Consider the following 21,222-nt stretch of genomic DNA (forward strand, 5'->3'; position numbering starts at 1 on the left):
AACATCTTTCCCTTCTTCGTGAAACTCCTTTCTAGAAATATATATATACTTCTTATATAGTATTTCTAATAATTAATAGCAATACTTAACTTTCCTATATTCTTTAATTATTATTCTTATTATTTTTCGTATTAAAGATACTATTCTTATATTAAAGAGTTTTTCTTTTATTACTTTTTTAAAAAAAGAATTTTTTTTAGAAGAAAGAATCGCTATAAAAGCTACTTAATTTCTCTTATCTTTTTAAATAACTTTCCTTCTTTTAAAAAAAACTTATCTCTTATTCTTAATACTTCCCTTTCTTTTTAATAAATCTTTCTTTTTATTTTCTCTTTATATCTTTTTATAATAGAATATAACTATTTATAACTAACGAAGTTAGAAAATCTATTCTATTAGATTTAACGATTTTATTTATTTTTTAATTTTAAACTTTTTTAATAAAAAATCCTAAACTTTATAAGTAGATTCTTAATAAGAACTATTATTAAATTATTAAATTAATTATATAAACTTATAATCTATCTATCGACGTTCTACGTAATTAAGATTTATATATTTAATGAGATTAATCTTAAAATATTAACTTAATCTCTTTTTCGAAGATTACTCGATTAAAAAAACCTCTTATTTACTTTTTTTTTAAAATTATAATTCTAGATTTATAAGTGCTTTAATAAGAGTAGTTATTATCTTTATATAAGAAGTTTATTATTATATAAATATTAATTACTTTCTTATCTAATAAGCTAGAATAACTCGCCTTAAATCTAAAAATATCTTTATTCTTAAAAATCTAAGCCTTAATTTAAAAGATTATATAGACGCCTCTTTAAAATTATTATCTTCTCCTTTTTTTAAAATAACTTAATCTTCTTATCTTAATAATAGAATTTCTTTTCTTAAACTCGATAAAGATAAAGAAAGAAGATTTATTAATCTTTTCTTATTATTACTTATAACACTTACGCGAAAAACTTAATCTCTTTATTAATCTTAATCTCTATCTTTTTTCTTATCGCTTTCGAATTCTATATTAAAAGTAAATCTTACTCTAAAAAAATTAAGTATATTAAATCTTTAGAATCTCTATATAGCTATAAACTTAATAAATAAAATTCTCTTTTTATTAGATTAAGCTATATTTAATAAAATATTAAAAAATAATAATAAAGAATATCGAAACTTTATAAGTATAGGATTTTCTAATAATAGATTTAATAAATCGACTTTTAATTAGCTAAAAGCTTCTAACTTAAAAAATATTACTTCGAGATTTAATTCTAGCGAAAATTAGCTTTTATAAAATTAAAAAAGTCTTTAATAAATATCGCCTTCGTCTATAGAAGTAAATTTAATAATATAATAAATTATACTATAAGCTATATAAGTAATTATAAAAAATTTATAATTTATATTTAATATTATAAATTTAATAGATTTATAAAATCTTCTAGAATCTTCTAGATAAGCTACTTTAAGAGAATCTAATAATAATTTCTATATCTTTAATCTAAAATTCTTTTATTTAAATCTTAAAGAATTATATAATATTAATAATATCATTTTTAATAATAAAAAAATTATATATTAAAAAGTATATTCTTTCTATTAGCGTATAAAAGACTATATTATAATTAAAAAAGAGAATATTATATATATAAATCTCTTAACTTATTTTCGAGAAACTACCTTATTTTAATAACTAAATACTTTATTTTAAAATAAAAAAAATATAATAATATAACTTTAAATAGAATTAAGAAAAACGCTTACTCGACTATAAGATCGTTTTAAAATATTTATATTCTTAACTCTAGATTAACTTATAAAATAAATTTATACTTTTAATAATGCTAATAATAAGCGTAATTCTATAAACTACATATAAAGCGTTTTTAAGTATATTATATAAATAGAAATCTTCGAGAAATATACTTAAGCTACTTAAATATAAAATTATTTAAAAATCGAGTTATAAATTATTATATCTTCTTTAACTTTTTAAATTATACTTTATAAATTTATAAAGAAGCTTAATAATAGAAAGAAGTTATAATATTATTTTAATTAATAAAAAAAATTATAATATAAGAATATATAAAAGAAAGTTCGAGATTAAGATTAAGAGAGAGATTGAGATTAAGATTATAAATAACGATTTAATAAAAATTAATCTTTATCTAGAGAATAATAAGATAAATTTTAAAAAGCTTAAAAGCGATTATTTCTTTCTTCTCGCTTTTTTATAATAGATTTATAAATATATAATACTTATTTTTATTAGTTAAAACTATTATATCTAGATTATAAATATTAATAATAATCAAATTTCTTTATATATTCCTCTTATATTTTTTAAGCTTATACGCTTTACTAATAAAATTAAAACAGTTAAATATCTTCTTATATATAGTCGCCTAAATAGTAATTTCTATAAACTTTATTCTAGACTTAAACTTAAACTTAGACTTCGATTATAACTCTGAAAAATTAAGCTTTAAAAAACGCTTTATTAACTTTTAAGTAATTATTTATAATTATAGCTAAAAACGCTTAATTAAATTAATTATAATATTTAAATTAAATGAATTATTAGAATTATAGTAAACGTTTATTCTATTTAATTAGATAATATAATAATAATTAAGAATATAATAATTAAGAATTTACGAGAATATCTATATTTTAATCTCTATAGAAGATATACTTTTATAACCTTAAAAATAAGAGCTTTATTTTTAAGAGCTATTATAAAGACTATAATTTCATATACTTATAGAATTCTTCGATATATTATATAAGTAATAATAATTATTTCTATAATATATATAAGAATAAGATTTTAGAAGATAAAAAATTCGATTATAAAGACGAAGAAGTTAATATTAAGTTTATCTTAATTATTTATTATATTATTATAAATAAGATAAAAGATTTATTAATTTATCGAAAATATTAAAAGAAGTTTTCGTCTAATAATTAGTTATATATTTATTTTAAAAAGAAATCTTATTATTAAATAACTCTTTTAAAGAATATTAAGAAGATTTCTAGAGAGAAGAATTCTATATTTAACTTATTATTAAAAAAATTAATATAAATCTTTAAGAAAATACTACTAGAAAAGATATTTATTCTTAAAAAACTCGAGTTAATCGAGTTCGTAATATCCACGAATTCGAATAATAAAATAATTTTTTAATTATAATATTATCTTATTAGGCTATTTAGTCTTTCTTTAAAAATTCCGCTAAAATTAGAATATCTAAATATCTAATATCTAATAAATATAAGAAATCGAGTTTTCTTAAAGAGACTAATATTCTCTTTCTCTATTAAGAAATATATAACTTCGATTATCTTATATAAAATTAGCTTAAACTAATATTCTATTAATAAATAAATTATTTTTTCTTTCTTTATAAAAGATAAAACTTTAGAAAAAAAATTTATTATAATTAAATTTATCTAAAATATATATATTATAAATAATCTTAAAGTAAATCTTCTAATAAAGATAAATATACTTAATTTAAAAGAAATAGTAATTAATCTTTTATAGAAGAAAGTAATTTTTATTAAATATAAAAATATCGCTATATCGATATAAGCTACTATTAGAAATAATATAAAAATTCGATAAATTATAAGATTAAAACGATATTAAGTTATTTCTTTAAAATTTACTAGATTTATTACTATATCTTTATAAGATAAGAACTTACTTTCTAATTAAAACTTCCTTTTTAAATTAAAAATAAACGAAATTTATATATATCTTATAAACACAAATTTTAATTTTATTTCTATTTAAAATAATAGCGTTATTTTATTTATAATATCTTATTATTATAGAATTAACTTCATAATTAAATACAAAATCGAAGAAGATTACTTAATTTAAATAAAGAATTACTTTTTAATAATTAAGGTATTCGAAAATAAGAGGTTTATACTTAAGAAATTTATTAATCTTATTATATTAAAGTTAGCTATTAAAAAAATAATTATAAATCTTACTTTAAAAACGCGACTATCTAATAAAATTACTATTTATAAAAAATAGAAATATATTAATATAATATAAAATATTTTAAAAGAAAACTCTTATATTTAAAAAGACTTTAATAATATTATTAATCTTTCTAAAGCGAAGTAATTATAGATATTAATTACTATAAACTAATAATCTTTCTTAACGAAGTTAAAAAATAAGATTTATTTCTTAACTTTAAAAGATTATAAGCTTATTAATAAAAAGTTTAATAAGATATATATATAAGATAAGATAAGCTAATTTAAAAAGCTAACTTCTTTTACTTTCTTTATTTTTATAATTTATAAAATAGTCTATATTAGATTTAAGAAAATATTTAAATAAAAAAAAAGAGTTATTATTAATATTAGAGATTTTAATATAATTATAATAATTTAAGAATATATTTTTATTAATATAATTAATTATAATAAATAATTTCATCTTTTCTTAATAAAAAAAGATTACTAATAATAATTTATTATAATATTTTATTAAGAATTAAAATACTTTAATATAATAGTAATAGATTTTAAAAACTTAATATTTTACATTTAGAGGAAAATAGATAACTTTCTTTATCTATATTATTACTTTATTAAATACTATATAGATAATATTATTATCTTTTCTTAAAATATAGAAAATTATTTCGAGTACTTAAAAACAATCTTTCGCCTTTTCGCGAAACTTAAAATCACTTTTAAACTTAAAAAATTATATTTTAGATATTTATTAATCACGCTTTTAGAATAGAAGATAGATAGATTTAATTTTATTATTATCAAGAAAAAAATTATAACGATTAAGAAAATATAATTTCTCGCTATTTTAAAGATATTTAAAATCTATATAAAAATAGCGAACTAATTATAAAGAAATATTAAATACTTTATTTAGATTTCTAAATTATTATAATACTTAAAAATAAAATTTTTAAAGCGATCTTTAGTCTTAAGCGGTTATCTTTATAGAAATTTTTTAAAGATTATAAAAATTATCTCTATTAAAGAAGAAGTAGAAGCTTTTTATATTTTATAGTAAATATTAATTATAGAAATTTATCTATACTATTATAACGCTAATCGCTAACTTTATATTAATCTCGATAAATTTAAAAAATATAATTTCGAAGTTATAATATATTATATAATAAATAATTCTTAAAAAAATTCTTTTTTTAAGATAAATATTTAATTTATTATATTTCTATTTAAGCTCTTAAATATTATAGAGTTATATTATTAATTAATAAAACTAAAAATAGCTATCTTAATTTAAATCTTAAAGAAAATTCTTTATATACTAAGTTAAAGAACGAGAAAGAAGATTATTATTTTTATTAATTACTCTATTATTATTAATATTATTTATTAAATTATACTTTCTTCTTTATTCTCTAATTAAATAAATTTATAACTTATATATACTTTATAATATATCTTTTAATTTAATTTAAATATCTAATAGAGATCTAATAAGTAAAATATAGTTCTTAACGCTTTATTTAGATTACTTTATAAATAAAAAGAAAAATTTAATATCTAAAATCTAGAAATTCTTAATAAAATTCTTATATATAACTTAATACTTATAAAAATATCTAAAAAAATTTATATTAAATCTATATTTAATTATTAAAAGAATAAAAAATAGTTAAAGATTCTTAATACTCTTATTACTTAAAAGATATAGCTTCTTAAAAAATAAGAATCTATAAAATACGTTAAACTCTCGAATATATAATTTCTACTTTAAGATAAAATTATTTATTATTAAGATAAGTTTAATAAGTAAGAATAGCTTTATATTCTAAAAAAGACGAAATAGAAAATTTTTAAACTTACTTATAATAATTATAATTATATTAATTTTTATAGATTATATAAAAAAATTATAAAGACTTATTATATAAGATATTTAACTTAATACTTAAAGCGCTATATTATTTATTATTTAGAGTATTAGCTAAATTAGATTATAAGATATATTTTATATAAAAGTCTTAAATTTATTATAACTTCTCCTTTAATTTTTTATATAATTATTATTAATTTTATTCTAATACTATTACTTCTAAAAAATAAATTTAATATAATAATTATTATTATTAATAAGTTTTTTAAAAAAAATATATTTATATTAAAAAAAAATATATAAAATACTATTAAATAGATAAAAGTTTTACTTCTTACTCTTATTAATTAAAAAATCTCTAAAGTTATTATTTTAAATAAAGATCTAAAGTTTTTATTAAATCTTTAAAAAGCTATCTTTAGAACCTTAGAAATAAAGCTTTTTATCTTTACTATTTATTATTTATAAATTAATAATTAATCTAAATAAACTAATTAGATAATAGAGATTACTTTAAAATTTTATATTTCTTATATTTTCGATAATTCTTAAAATAAATTCTCTATATATCTAAGAAATAGTCTTAATAACTCTATAAATATATTAATAAAAAAGACTTTTAATAAGATTATCTATAATATAAAATTTAATAATAGATTTAATATAATAAATATCTTAACTAAGAATTAGATAGATATTATAAATAATTATACTCGATATTAATAAAAAGTTTTAAATATCTTAACTTTTATAATAATTAATACGAAATTTAGATATAATTTAAAATATAAAATTTTAATTATAAAGAAAGAAGATAAAGCTTTCGTTAAGCTTTATAAAGAATATTATCTTTCTAAACTTAAAAATATAAAACTTTTAAATTAAAGAATTAAATCTTTTACTATTTTTAAGTGAGTTAAAAATTTAATTTATAGACTTAATCTTTTAGCTATTTAAAAAATTTATCTTATTATCTTAATCGCAATATTTAAGTCTATATTTAAAAGAAAAAAATTTTATTATTAATCTTATAAGAAAGAATAAGCTTCTATATTTAATTATAAAAAGCTAATAATTAAGAATTATTATAAGATTTAGAGATTAGCGAATTAATATATTAATTAATCTTTAAATTAAGAAAATAAAGATAAGAAGAATATTATAAAGTATCTAATAAAATAAAAAGATTAAGAAAAGATCTATAATATATAATATAAGATAAAAAATTTAAAAAATATAAAGAATTTAATCTATAATTATAATTTAAAATATAAGAAATATTTATAAAGAGAGTATTAAAAGAGGAAATCTTAGAATTCTATATAAATTTATAGTGTAAAAATTATTTCTTATACTATTAATATATTATTAAACTAAATATTAAATAAAGTATAATTTTTAGATTTTATTAAATCGCTAGATTATAGATATAATATACTTTATTAATTTATATTTTCTAATATATTATTATATAGAAGCTTAAATTCGAAAATTTTAAAAATCTCGAAAATCTTAGAAATTTTAAAAGACTTTATAACTTATAATCGCGAAGTAAAGTAACTTAATTAACCTCTTATTTCTTTTCTTTATCTTACTATATTTTCTTTTAATACTTTATAATTAAATATAACTTTATTTCTTAAGAAAAGACTTTTTATAATTTTAACGATTTAAAAGTTATTACTAAGAAAATAAAGTATTAATAATCTTATTTAAGATTTAAAAAAATAGAAATAGCGAATTTTAAGATTTTAATATTAATTCTCTAAAGTTAAATCGAATATATTTCTAAATAATTTAAATTCTTTTAATTAAGTCTTATAAATCTTAATAAAATAATTAATTATATTCGACTCGAAGTAAAAGAAGATTTATTCTCGAAATAGTAGAATTATAAAAATCTACTATAATATATTCTTAATTATCCTTTTTAAATTTATCTAAATTACTTTTATAAACTTAGAAATTTTTAAATAAATACGCTTTATAATTAGAATCTTTATTATCTCTATTTATAACGAGATTTTTTTATATATCTATTAAACCTTTATTATAAAAATTTAAATAACTTTCTTAATTTCATAACTCGTTATTTAAGAATATTTTTCATTTTAAGATTTAAATTAATCTTATATTAAATAAAAGATTTATTTAAAAATAAAGACTATTATTAAAATAAGATTATTTTTATTAAAAAAGTAATTAAAGATATTAATACTTCTCTTTATTATATAAATCTTTTAAATATTTAAATTACTAAGATAGTAGAAATATAAAACTTTATTAAATCTTAATAATATTAATATTAATCTTAAATATTTATAAATAAATATTTATATTAAAATTATATTATAAAAAGCTAATTAATAAAAATAGATATAAAAAATAATAATAAAATTAAGTAATATTATAAGATTATATTTAAAATTTAATAGTTATATAAAGATAAAGAAGAAGAATATAATTATTTTTAAGATATTAATACTTATACTAATATCGCGAAATATAATAATTATAATCTCTATTAAGATTATCTCTATTTTATTTAAAATTTTAAATATAACTTTAAAAAGATAAAGAAAGTCGCTATAAAAAAGATAGATTTCTTAAAAAAATTTAAAAATATCTTATTAAAGATTAAGAAATAAATAATATCGCTATTAAACGCTAATATAAAATAATTTAAAAAGAATAAAATTACTTATAAAATTAGATTTATAATAAAGAATACTATAATTGAAATTAAATTTTTAAAAAAAATTATTAAGAAGTCGAACTTTAAGAAGTCGAACTTTAAGAAGTCGAAATTTAAGAATTTAAGTAATAAGATAATAATTAAGAAAAAATTAATTTACTAACTATTTATCTTTAAGAATTTAAATTTAAAATTAAAAGTTAAGAAAGTAGATATTTATAATAATTATATATATATAAAAAAGAAGATTAACTTATTAAAGAATACTCTTTTAAAAATATAAGAAAAGCTAATAATACTTTTAATAGCGATAAAAAGAATTTATAAGATAATTATTCTATTCTTAATATAGTATAAAAGTATAATAAAACTTATTAAAGGCGCTATAAAACTTTTATTTTTTTTAAATTAAGATTATAAATAAATTAAAGATAAAAAGATTAATATTAAGAGTATTAAGAAATATTAAAATATTAATAAATTATTATTAAATAAGATTCTCGATATCTTAAATAAAGTGTAAGAGATCTTCGCTAAAAAATATCTAAATTTAATAATTTTAGTATTTATTTATAACGATAATAAAAAGCCTTCTGTAGAGTTCGAAGAGTAAAAAAAAAGATTTTCTATTTCTAATTCTTTAATTAAAAAAAGCGCTTAATTAAAGAAAAAGATTATATATCTTTATATCTAAATCTTTACGAGATAAGGAATATAAATCTTATCGAGATACCTTTATATTAGACCTATCGCGATATTTTTATATCTCTTAAAAAAAGTATATATCTTTCTTTCTCTATCTTCACAACAACAATAAAAAGTCTTTCATAGAGTTCGAAGAATGGAAGAAAGGACCTTAAACCCGATTAGGCCTTACCGCGATACTTTCACATCTCTCAAAAAAAGCATATATCTTCCTTTAGAACCCGCACACCTTTTTTCTGCATTTTCACATCTAAAACTTCACGAGATTTCTCTTACACACTTCACGTCTGGATCTTCACGAGATAAGGAAAAGCCCGAGAAGAAACCCGCACACCTTCTTTCCTGCCTTGCACACCTTCACATCTAGATCTTCACGAGATGAGGAAAAGCCCGAGAACGATATAGCTTTTCACGAGGGAGGGCAACCTATTACGTTCCCAGCATAGCGTGAGAAACCTGACTAGCGTGACTTGGCATATCGCTTCCTTTCTTCGATTTCGTTTATAGCTTTATCTTAATCAATTAATCACAATTAGAACCAAGAAATATCTTTTCCTTCTTCGTGAAACTCTTTTTCAGGAGTATATATATACTTCTTACACAGTATCCCTAATATAGCTCTTTAAGATCTTATATTATATACTCTTTACGATTTTATATTAAATTATTACTTAGCAAGCGTTATTAGTTAGTTACTTAGTTATTTACTTAGTTAACTACTCAGCTAGTTACTTAGCTAGTTACTTAGCTAGCTATTTAATTTAATACTCTATAAGAGAAGAAGTAAGAGAAGGAATTATAATAGACTAATACGGAGAATATTACGAAGAATACTACGGAGAATACTACGGAGAAATCAAGCGATAGTAAGGCTATTATCGTCAAGAATACGGCTTAGCTCTTTAAGATCTTACGTTAAATTATTACTTAGTAAGCGGAGAATATTACTATAACTTAACCTATTATTCTTATTATATTAATATGATATATTACTATAATAACGTTATAAGAGAAGAATTTACTACGACGATTATAGTTAATTAGACCTCTATAGAAGAAATATCGAACGATACATATTTAAACGAATTGAAATCGTTCGATATCTATAGCTATTTCATTATTCGAAGGATTTTATTGCGGTAGAAGATATTATGAAATTTATATTACTAATTAATACGTTATCTCTATTTTAGTTAATTAAACCTTTATAGAAGAGATATCGAACGATATATATTTAGACGAATTAAAATCGTTCGATATCTACAGCTATCTCATTATTCGAAAGATTTCACTACGATAAAAGATATTATGAGATTTATATCACTAATTAATACGTTATCTTTATTTCTTTTCGAATTTCGATATTTCTTATTATAAGAATATAACCTTTCTCTATTTTTTATAGATAATTATTATAAATTAATTCTTTACACTCGATATACCTTCTTAATTAAACCTTAGCGCGCCTCTCTTCGTATATATATATCTATATACTATATAGATTAAATTAATTTTATAATAGTAAAAGTAGGTCAAAAACGTATAGTAAGCGATTAGAGTTCGATTTGACTTAGGGCTAGGGCTAAAATTCGATTTGACTTAGAAAAATTCAACTCTATGAATTTAATTCATAGGCCTTTACTTGTAAGATATAGAAAGATAAGATATAAAAGAAATATCGTTAGTACTACTCTCGTTATTAATATTATTATTAATATTATTATTTTAAATAGTAGTCTTATTATTCTTATTATCGAATATATTAATAATAATATTCTTTTTTTTATTATCTATTCTCTTATTAAGACACTAATAATCTTAATTATAATATTTTAAATCTTAAAGCTTCTTTTCTTTAGCTATTTTATTACTATTCTTCTTTTTCTTAAAGATTTAAATTACTTTATCTTAATTATTTATCGTTTAAATTTATATATTCTCTTATATCTTATAATTATAATTTACTTTTATATTTTATTTTAGCTAACTATATTTATAATTAAGATATTTCTTTATATAATATTTAATACTCGCGTAATCTTATTTAATAATCTTTACGAACTTCTCTTATATTCTTTTCTAAAATTATTTTATCGAGTTTACTTTATATCTCGCTTAATATTTAAAAGTAATACTTATAATAAGAATCTTATTATTCTCTATTAATCGCTTTTCTATTATAAGATACTAATCTAACTATTATTTATAATAATAATTTTTTAATATATATAATATAAAAGTCGAAGCTAAGATTTAAGAGTTCTTTATTAATTAACTACTATTAGTTTAATTCTATAAATTCTTTATTATTTACTTTTATTTATTTATATACAATTTTATAGCATTAGAATTATTTTATAGAGATAAGTTATTATTATCTTCCTCTCTAGCTAACGATATATATTTCTTCTTTTTATTCTTTTTTTATATATAATTTAAAAACTCTTTCTTTCCTTCTAAAAGATTTTCGAATAATATTATTTCTTCTCTTTTTACTTATAAAGAGAAGTAGTTAGATATTATAAAATCGTAAAGTCTTTATTCTATTAATAATATACGAGTAAAGGCATATGAATTAAATTCATAATCATTTTTTTGATCAGGGCTATCGAGTGAATAGGTGAGCGAACTTTGATAAGCGGGCTGTCCGACTGTCGAGCGAACTTTGGTGAGCGATATTTGAATTCCTTACGCTTTAATAATTATAAGACTAAATTTCAGAATTCTTAAAAATTCGGAAAGCACAAATAGCGTTTCAAAATTTAAAAAAAAAATCTCAAAATTTTAATAGAAAACAAAAAAGTAATTCTATATGTCAATAATGTACACCTATTTTTTTGATGAGGGAGGCGTGGGAGGGCGAGATTTTGATGGTTGCGGACGCTAATTTATTTACCCGCGATGAGTCAGCCGGTCTAACCAAAGAGCGTAGCGAACCCGAATTGATGATTGGCTGCACATACAAATTCAAGGTTTTCAAGCTCAGCCCTACCTTATTCTTTTATATATACTAATTAGAGATTTCTTAGAGTTAATTAGAAGTATAATAGATTATATTTTAAACGAATAAAAAAGAAAAATAACGCGATAATACTTTAATATAGCTTTAAGAGATTTATATATTATAAAGAATTATTAACTTATTAATAGAATAGAATTTTTTAATAGAATAAAGATAACTTTAAATAATATAAGATTATTTCTTTTAAACTAGAATTTCTTTATAAGTTTTATATTTAATATATAAATATTAGAAATCTCTTTTCGCTTAGCTATTACTTATTAAAAGTATCACGTAAGATAAGAAGAAGGTACTTACTTTGCCAAGCTTTATTAAGCTTGTTAAGCTTACTATTATTATAAAGTAATAGATTTCTAGATAGAAAGAATTAAGTTTCTTATACTCTATAATAGTTTATATATCTATTATAACAATATAATAGCAACATCGATTATTAATGTTATTTAACTATTAATAAATCTAGAAGTTTCTTTATTATAGATATCAAGTTTTAAGTTTTATCGAGCTTCTTCTTTCGTTAATTTTTAGACTTTTTAAGTCTTCCGCTCGCCTTACTTCTTTATTCTTCTTCTTATTAAATTCCTAAAATTATTATCTTAAGCTCTATTAAGCTAGCTCCTCTACTTTCGAGAGATCTAATTATAATTAATTATTAAATCTATTAATTCCTTACTATTACCGAGTATACTTATCTATATAAGATCTTAGAACTCGTTAACCTTTTTATTAACTATATAATTAAAAATTACCTAAGACCTATATCTTAATAAATTTTAGACTTATTAAAAATTATAAGAACTTTAAAAGCTTTCTCGACGAAATCGCCGAGATTCTTATATATCTAGTCTACAAATCTATCTACTTTTCGAAAAGTACTTAGAGCCTTTAATAATAGAATATACGACTTTCGAAAAGAATTAGATCTTATTTAATATTTTAGAAGATATAATCCTTCTTTTATAGGCGATACTCCTTCAAAATCGACAACTTTAGATCCATTTATACTTTCGAATTTTACGTCGATAATAGACACTCGACAATTTTTTAAATCGATATCTATAACTTTACTAGAAGAAGACTTTATAACCAATTAGATAACTTCTTAGAAACTATAGAATTTCATTATATAGATAATCAATACGGCTATTTAAAGTTTTAATATTTCTATCGAAATATAAGAATCTCCTAGTCTACTAAATCTCTTAGATATTAATAGCTTAGATAGCAACGATAATAATAAATAAAATACCGCGAATCTCGAGTTCTTTAACTCTTACTTAAATAAGTCTTACGAAGAAGAAAAAGTTATTACAATCGAGAAAGATACCTACTATAGAAATCTAATTCTATTTATAAAATAAATTTATAACCTCGCTATTATTAAAGATTCGAGAATCGTTTAAAGTAATCTAAATACTATCTTAAGAGAATCTACTTTAATCTAATATATAACGAAACTATCTAATTTTAAGCGAGTCGATCTATATATAAATAAGAACGATATCGAGAAATAATATTCGACGATCACTAAGAGATTCAAGAAATCTATCGATATAACACTTTATTATTTTACTTTCAAGAAGTATACTCTTTATAATATTAGAATCTAACGAGAATCAGCTATTTATATATAAGCTATTCTTCGCTATATTAAATTAACTAATATTAATAGCGTTAAGAATTAGCTAATATTTATCTATTAAGAAATCGCTATTAAACTACGAGTATTCGTAGATTTATCTTCATCTATAACTATAATTACTTCTTTTATTTAGATCTTAAAATTAAAAAATAATACTTAATTCGAGATAAATACTTAATAACAAATACTTGATTAAATACAATCTTAAGATCGTTAAAATTAATTAAGTTAATAATAATAGATAGATAAATATCAAGCTTCTTTTCTTAATAATTCATAGTCTTAATTATATTAGTAGTATTAAGATTAGCAAACTTTAAAACAGCGAGATTTCGACTATTAAATATCTTCTTATCGTTCTTTTAACGCTTAATATACTTATTTAAATTCTTAATAACAGATATATAGCTAATCTAATTAAGCGAATTTTTAAGATTAAGCTTAATCTTCTTAATAGTCTTTTTAACCTTAAGAGTTATTATAGCTTATATCGATATTAAATAAATTTATTTCAACGTCGTTAAATCGCTCGCAGCTAGAAATACCAGATTTTCAGAGAGCTAAAAATCTAGGAAACTAAGGATTTCGAGGATTTCTAAGAAGGGATAATAGAAATTTTAGAGATTATTAGTTCTAATAGTAGCCAGAATTTCGATTAAAAGCTATCGTCTATCAAACTTTAATAACTAAAGATTTTAATCCTCCCTCGAAGTATAATCTTAACGAGAACGTTTCTTTTTATCACTCCGAAACTTAAAAGAAAACTACGAAATCCGAATTTTAATATACTGGCCAGAATAAGTATAGTAACGATATCTACTTCGGCGAGAATTATTATTCTTAAGACTATTCGCCAAATAATTATAATTAGCAATTCTTTAGATTTATAAATATCGAAACCTTCTATCGCAATTATAATAAGACTTTTTCATTTAGATTCCGGCTATATAGATATTTATAAGAAGAATATTCTTATAAGAAGAAATATACTTCCTCGTTAAGCGAGCCTTACTTTCTAGTCTTAAGTCTACTTATAAATCTTAGCGAGCCGACAATTATTTCCTTAGCTATTAAAATTCTACGAATTATTAAATTAAAAGCTATTATAACAGATTAAGAATTTAATTTTAGCTTTAAAAGCTAAAACTACGTTATAGTAAAAATTAGACTTACTAAGGTCGGTAAAAATAACGACGTTTATCTAAATATTAACTATAAAATAACTCTAATTAATCGTTTATAATTAGTAGATCTTCTATTAAAAGCCGTAATTTCTAAGATATCGTTACTACTAAAAGTTCGTAAGATAAGATCTTTTAAGTATAAAACTCTAGAGTATATCATTACACCCTACTACTTTTTAGAACTTAATAATTAAGAAAATAAGATTCTTATATACGTTCAACGAGAAATCTATATCATAGATAAATTATATATTAATATACTAATTAGTAACAATTTCATTAATTCTAAAGAAATCTCGATTAATATCTCTAAATAAAAGGCTTATATTAAGAGCTATAAAATAAAGATTATAATTATCACTCGCTAACGTAATCAATTTATTAGAAGAAAGATTTACGCCAACTCGATAATTAAGATTTCACCGTATAGCGAAGAATTTATATCAATCTCGAGAATACTCGCTCTCCTCGATGATTATAACTACATTTTCGAGTCTATAGACTAAACGAAGATAATACTTTTCTTATACCTAGTCAACTATAATATAATCGATATACTTATTAGAAATAACTTAGATCGAGAAGTCGAGATTTCTAGAAGATTTCGACTCGACGATATTATCGGATTTAACTACGAAAATTACTTTCAGATAGATCTTAGCCTAGAATATATATTAATAGCCTCTTTAAAGAAAAGAGAATAACTAAAAAAAGCGTTTATTATCGCTATTACGACGTCGAAATCTTTATCGAATATCGAATCTATATTAAGAAAAGAGGAATAACTCTTTAATAAAGTAACTATCTATAGAAACGACCTCGCTAGAAATACTCTTACTAATCTTATTAACGAATTTCCCACACTTTAAATCGACGAAGAATTCGTTAATATATTATTAAAAGAGTAAATAAAGCTTTCTCTTAAGTCTAACTAAGAAAGTAAAGTCAATAATAAGACGAAGATCTATTCTTTGAAACTACGCGATAAGGAAATCGTCAATTATATATTCGATAAACTTTATAAATAAGAACGTCTTAAATGAATTTCTCAGCCTACCTCGTTTAGCTATTCAGTCTTTATAATATAAAAAGATCTTTTAAACGATAAGAGAAAGGGTTATTTAATCGTAGATATTCGAGGCCTAAACGACTTATTAGTACGCGATTCTTATTCGATATCTCTTCAAGTAGACGTAATCGCCAGACTTCGAGAGTATAATTATATCTCAATTTTTAATACTTTATCGTTCTTCTATTAGTAGCGAGTATACTTAGACTATTAATACTTATAAACTATTATTAGTTATCGTAGCTAAGAAACGTTTCTAATATTAATTATAGAAAATATAAACTTTATTATTTACGTTTAAAGATAAATTAACGACGTACTTTATACTATTAAGAAATTCGCGTAAATATATATTAACGATATAGTATATAGCTTCGAATCTTTCGCTAACTATATCTCTTATCTCCGTTAACTCTTTATTCTACTATTAAAATATAATATCTCGATTAGCCCGAAGAAAGCCTTTCTCGACTATTTCGATATAAGTTTACTTAGATAAAAAATTAACTTACTCGAATTAACTACTTTTAAAGAAAAACTTAAAGCGATTAATCGACTCTAATATTTAAGAATTCTTAATAACTTAAAGTACTACTTAAGTCTTATAAAGTATCTACGATAATATATGCATTTTTACGCGTAATTAGCGAAGCCTCTTTAGAACCTTAAGATTTATCTACTAAAAAAAGCCTTAATAAAAAATAACTCTCGTAAAATATACGCTTCGAAAACGAGGCTATTAATAACTTTCGTCGTTAAATAAATTTCTTTTAAGAAACTTTAGAAAGCGTTATTTAAATTAAGTATCTTAATATATTTCGATCTCTTAAGAATCTTATAAATAGATCTTAATGCTTTTAAAGAGTTTAGATTCGAAATTATTATCTTTTATATTAAGGACAATATTTCTACGAAGAAATGATTATTATAAATATTTATATAATTAATTATATTCTTATCGCGGTAATTAACTTTCGCGAAGTAGAATTACTAATTAATAGAACTCGAAATTATAAGATTCGTATAGACGATTAAGAAAGTTAGATATTTAATTAAATCTTCGAAATACGCAGTTATTATTTAGATAGATTATTTAGCGATTCTTAACATTATAAAATAAATATTTATTATTACGATATCCTCTATAGTATATATAAATATTCGTCTTATACGTATCTCTTAATTTCTTCGCTAGTTTAAGCTAGATATTAGATATAAATTTAAAAAAAATTATATTATTTTAGACGCGCTATTACGACTAGCAAGTATAAATAATAATAAGAAATTTATCTATCTCGATTATATAGAGTTAAATACTTTTTATATAAGCACTTATTCTTTAATAGAAATATTTGAAGACTTTTAAAAATATATTCTTAAGGGCTATAAATTCGATCTCTAATACTTTTATCTATTATAGTAAATTAATAATAATAAAGATCTTAGCGAGAACGCCGTAATGCTTTCTTTTATCCGCGGGAATTTATTAATATTACTTACTTATAACCCTTACTTGAAAATTTAAGAATTTACTCGAGAAACTTAGAAATTCTAAGAATTCACTTAAGAAACTTTTTAGGAATTATAAGTAACTTATAACTCTTACTTAAGAATCTAAGGATTTATTCGAGAAACTTAGAAATCTTAAGAATTTACTTAAGAAACTCTCTGGAAATTATAAGCAACTCCGGATTTTCGAGAGTTTCGATATAAAGAAAATACGTCGCTAGTAACTCTAGGATTCTAAGAATTTTAAAGATCTCGAGAAACTTTAGATTCTTAATCTCGAGATTTAATCTATTATATCGATAGGATTACTAATTATTAATAACTCTATATTTTATTAATAGTTATTAATAAAATCTTATATCTAGTCTATAATAATAGCTATTCGAGATTTTAAAGATACTATAAAATTATATTAGTATTCTAATATATTAGAGGTCTTATTAATTAGTTATGAGAATTTATTCGCTATTATTTAAATTATTAAATTCTTTAAATTAGATATTATTAATCGTATAGATCGCTAAGCCTTATCGACTCGCTATTAATTTCCTTTTATATATTTACAATCAACTTTATACTCGTTTTATCGAAGTCTAAAAAAGACTTTAACGCTATTATATTAGTTATCGATAAATTCATTAAGCGAGTAATAAATGTATTTAAGAAATCTACGTAATTAATAGCTTAATAAATTAATATCTTACTTAATAGGCTCGAGATAGCTAACTAAGGTATTTCTAAGGCTATTATCTTAAATAGAGATTGTAAGTTTTTTTTAGAATTATAGTAAATACTATTTTAGCGTCTCGACGTTTCTCTACTTTATTTTATTACTTATTATCTATAAATTAATAATAATAGCAAAAGAACTAATTAGATGATGAAGATCGCTATATATTTTTATATTAATATAATACTTAATAAGACTTCTTTATAGTTAAAAATTCTATCTTAACTTTAGAAATTACTTAATAATTCGACGTCGTCAGCGACTAGAAATATTCTCAACGAAGTCGCCTACGACTTTACTTTAAATATATCTCTCGATCTTCTCGAATCTTCAAACACGTCGAACTTTCTTTATATTCGAAATTTAGTGAAGAATACTATAGCTTTCGCTAATATTAATATTAAATATTATTACGATAGATATTATTAGTTAATATTTCTTAAGGTCGATGATTACGTATTTCTATATCTCTATAAAGGCTATAATATTTCTATAAATCTCGAAATTACTAAGAAACTCTCTTAATAGTATATCGATCTCTTTAAGATCCTTAATCGAGTTAATTATCTAGTGTATCGCCTCGATATTTCTAAGAATTAGCGAGTATATTCTATATTCATTATAGCGTAACTAAAGTCTACGTTATAGAATAATTCCTTTAATCGTTCGAGACTAGATTACTCGCTATCGATCTTCGTCGAAGGCGATATTAAAAAATAAAAGTTTTATAAGATCGATCGGCTATTTAATAAGAGAATTATAGTTAAGAATCGCGATTTTACTATAAAATATCTTATTAAGTAAAAAGATTACGATTTAGTATACGATAAGTAATATAACGTTAAGAATCTTAATAATACTATAGATCTCGTTAAAGAATATGAGGACGAACTGGCTCGTATATATAATCCATATCATCCCCGCTAGGAAATACCTTCTCGCTAGGGCTAGGGAATATTACGGTGAGAATTCGGGAATCTCGCCGACTCGAGATGGAGGAAGTTGCTGTTTCTTTGAGAATAATGTTTCTTTCAGTTTCTTCGGGAAGGAGGTTTCTTCGAGAATTTCTTCGGAGATTTCTTCAAGAAAGCCTTTCTTTAAGAAAGACGTTTTTTTAAGAAAGATGTTTCTTTAAGAAAGACTTTTTAGGTAGACATTTGCTTCTTGCTTTAGCGAGATCGCTATGCTTTCTTTTTGTTTGTGGGGATGTTGTTACATAAGGTAAGGGGAAGGTACTTACTTTGTTAAGCTTACTTTGCTAAGCTTTGTCAAGCTTGCCAAGCTTATTATCATTATAAAGTAATAGATTTCTAGATAGAAAGAATTAAGTTTCTTATACTCTATAATGGCCTACATACCTATTATAATAAAAAGATAAAAGATATATATAATAAAAGCTTAATAGATCTATTAGCTAATTATTTAATTTTATATATTTAAATAAATAATTATATTAACGTCGTATAGAGTAACTTTATAATTAAATTACTATTTTATAATATAAAATAGTAATTTAATTTATAGATAATCGATGAGGCTAATAACTACTCTGTATGGTTAGCCTATTGAATTATTACCCTTTTCATTTTAAATTATTCTTTTAAATCACATTGCTAAACCTGTCTACTCAACCTCAGCGGGGAACCACCTGCCCCGTTCAGCCCTATGGATTGGACTTTCTTCAAATAACGGAGTAGAGATACTCAAATCTTAAACAACAGTATTTTCCCAGACTGGAAGTGGACCAAAGCCGCAATGTTCGAGGTAGTCAGCGCTTGGTTCATCTGCTCGAGTGGTGGCTGACATTTGATAGTCCGCCAGCGACCGTTATCACCTGCGTCTTCATCGAGCAAGGAGTGCAAGTATCTCCTCGCCCCATAAAGTCGATGATCGCTAAAGAACGAAAAGGTCGTGCTGACTAGCGAGGAGATGTACGTCTGTTACTTCGGCTCCTTCGTCCTGGTTGAGACCGCGTTTTGAGTCGGTAGACACGTGGGAGCGAAGGATCTCCCGTAACATGTCTCAAGTCTCAAGACTCAATTGTATCTCAGAGGCAATGCTAACCTGGAGGACTACAGGGTGGAGGTCCGAGCGTAAGTGATTTCGAAGTCTCTCCGAATGAACATGGCAATTTATGGTACACGACCTTTTTGTGAGAACGAAAGCCAAGCTTCTTGTTTCCAAGACCTTTGCTTGAGGAAAGATACGCTAACTCGGATGATTTCAAAAGCTCTCAACGCACGTTTGAAGTAAGTCAAGCTCGTATCTATACAGGCACAGAGTCTGTCGTTAAGTTTCTTTAGGGAGCCTACATTAGGTCAGCATCTCGGACCACATATCCATGGTCTCCCACTGAAGGCCTATAAGAACATCTCTGTCGCAGTTCAGCTTCGCCCTAGTCATATTGAAGATATTCACAGGTAACTCTATCCTTCCTATCATTGCTAGGATGAGGACTGATGTAAGCATGTAGCCGAATTCTACTCAATCGTAAGCATCTCTCGGAGCGGGTTTTGCCTTTCAATCAGTACCTTGTTCTGAATCTCGAGACATTTTGCGGGAGCAGGAGTCGGTTCTCGCTACTTGAAAGCTGCTCAGAATCGTCGCACTCTTCAAACCATGTCATGGGGTAGTAATGCTTACTCCGGCGTTGGGGATAGGGTGCCCTGTTCGCAGTGTACGGCGCCGGCATTCTTCTAATTTCGCTTTTCCGCCGACAACAGGGAAATCAACAGTTTTTCTCCGAAATTGGAGACCACGGGCTGAACCA

This window comes from Letharia lupina (assembly GCF_014066315.1).
Source record: "Letharia lupina isolate WasteWater1 chromosome Unknown contig_18, whole genome shotgun sequence".
Classification (NCBI taxonomy): Eukaryota; Fungi; Ascomycota; class Lecanoromycetes; order Lecanorales; family Parmeliaceae; genus Letharia; species Letharia lupina.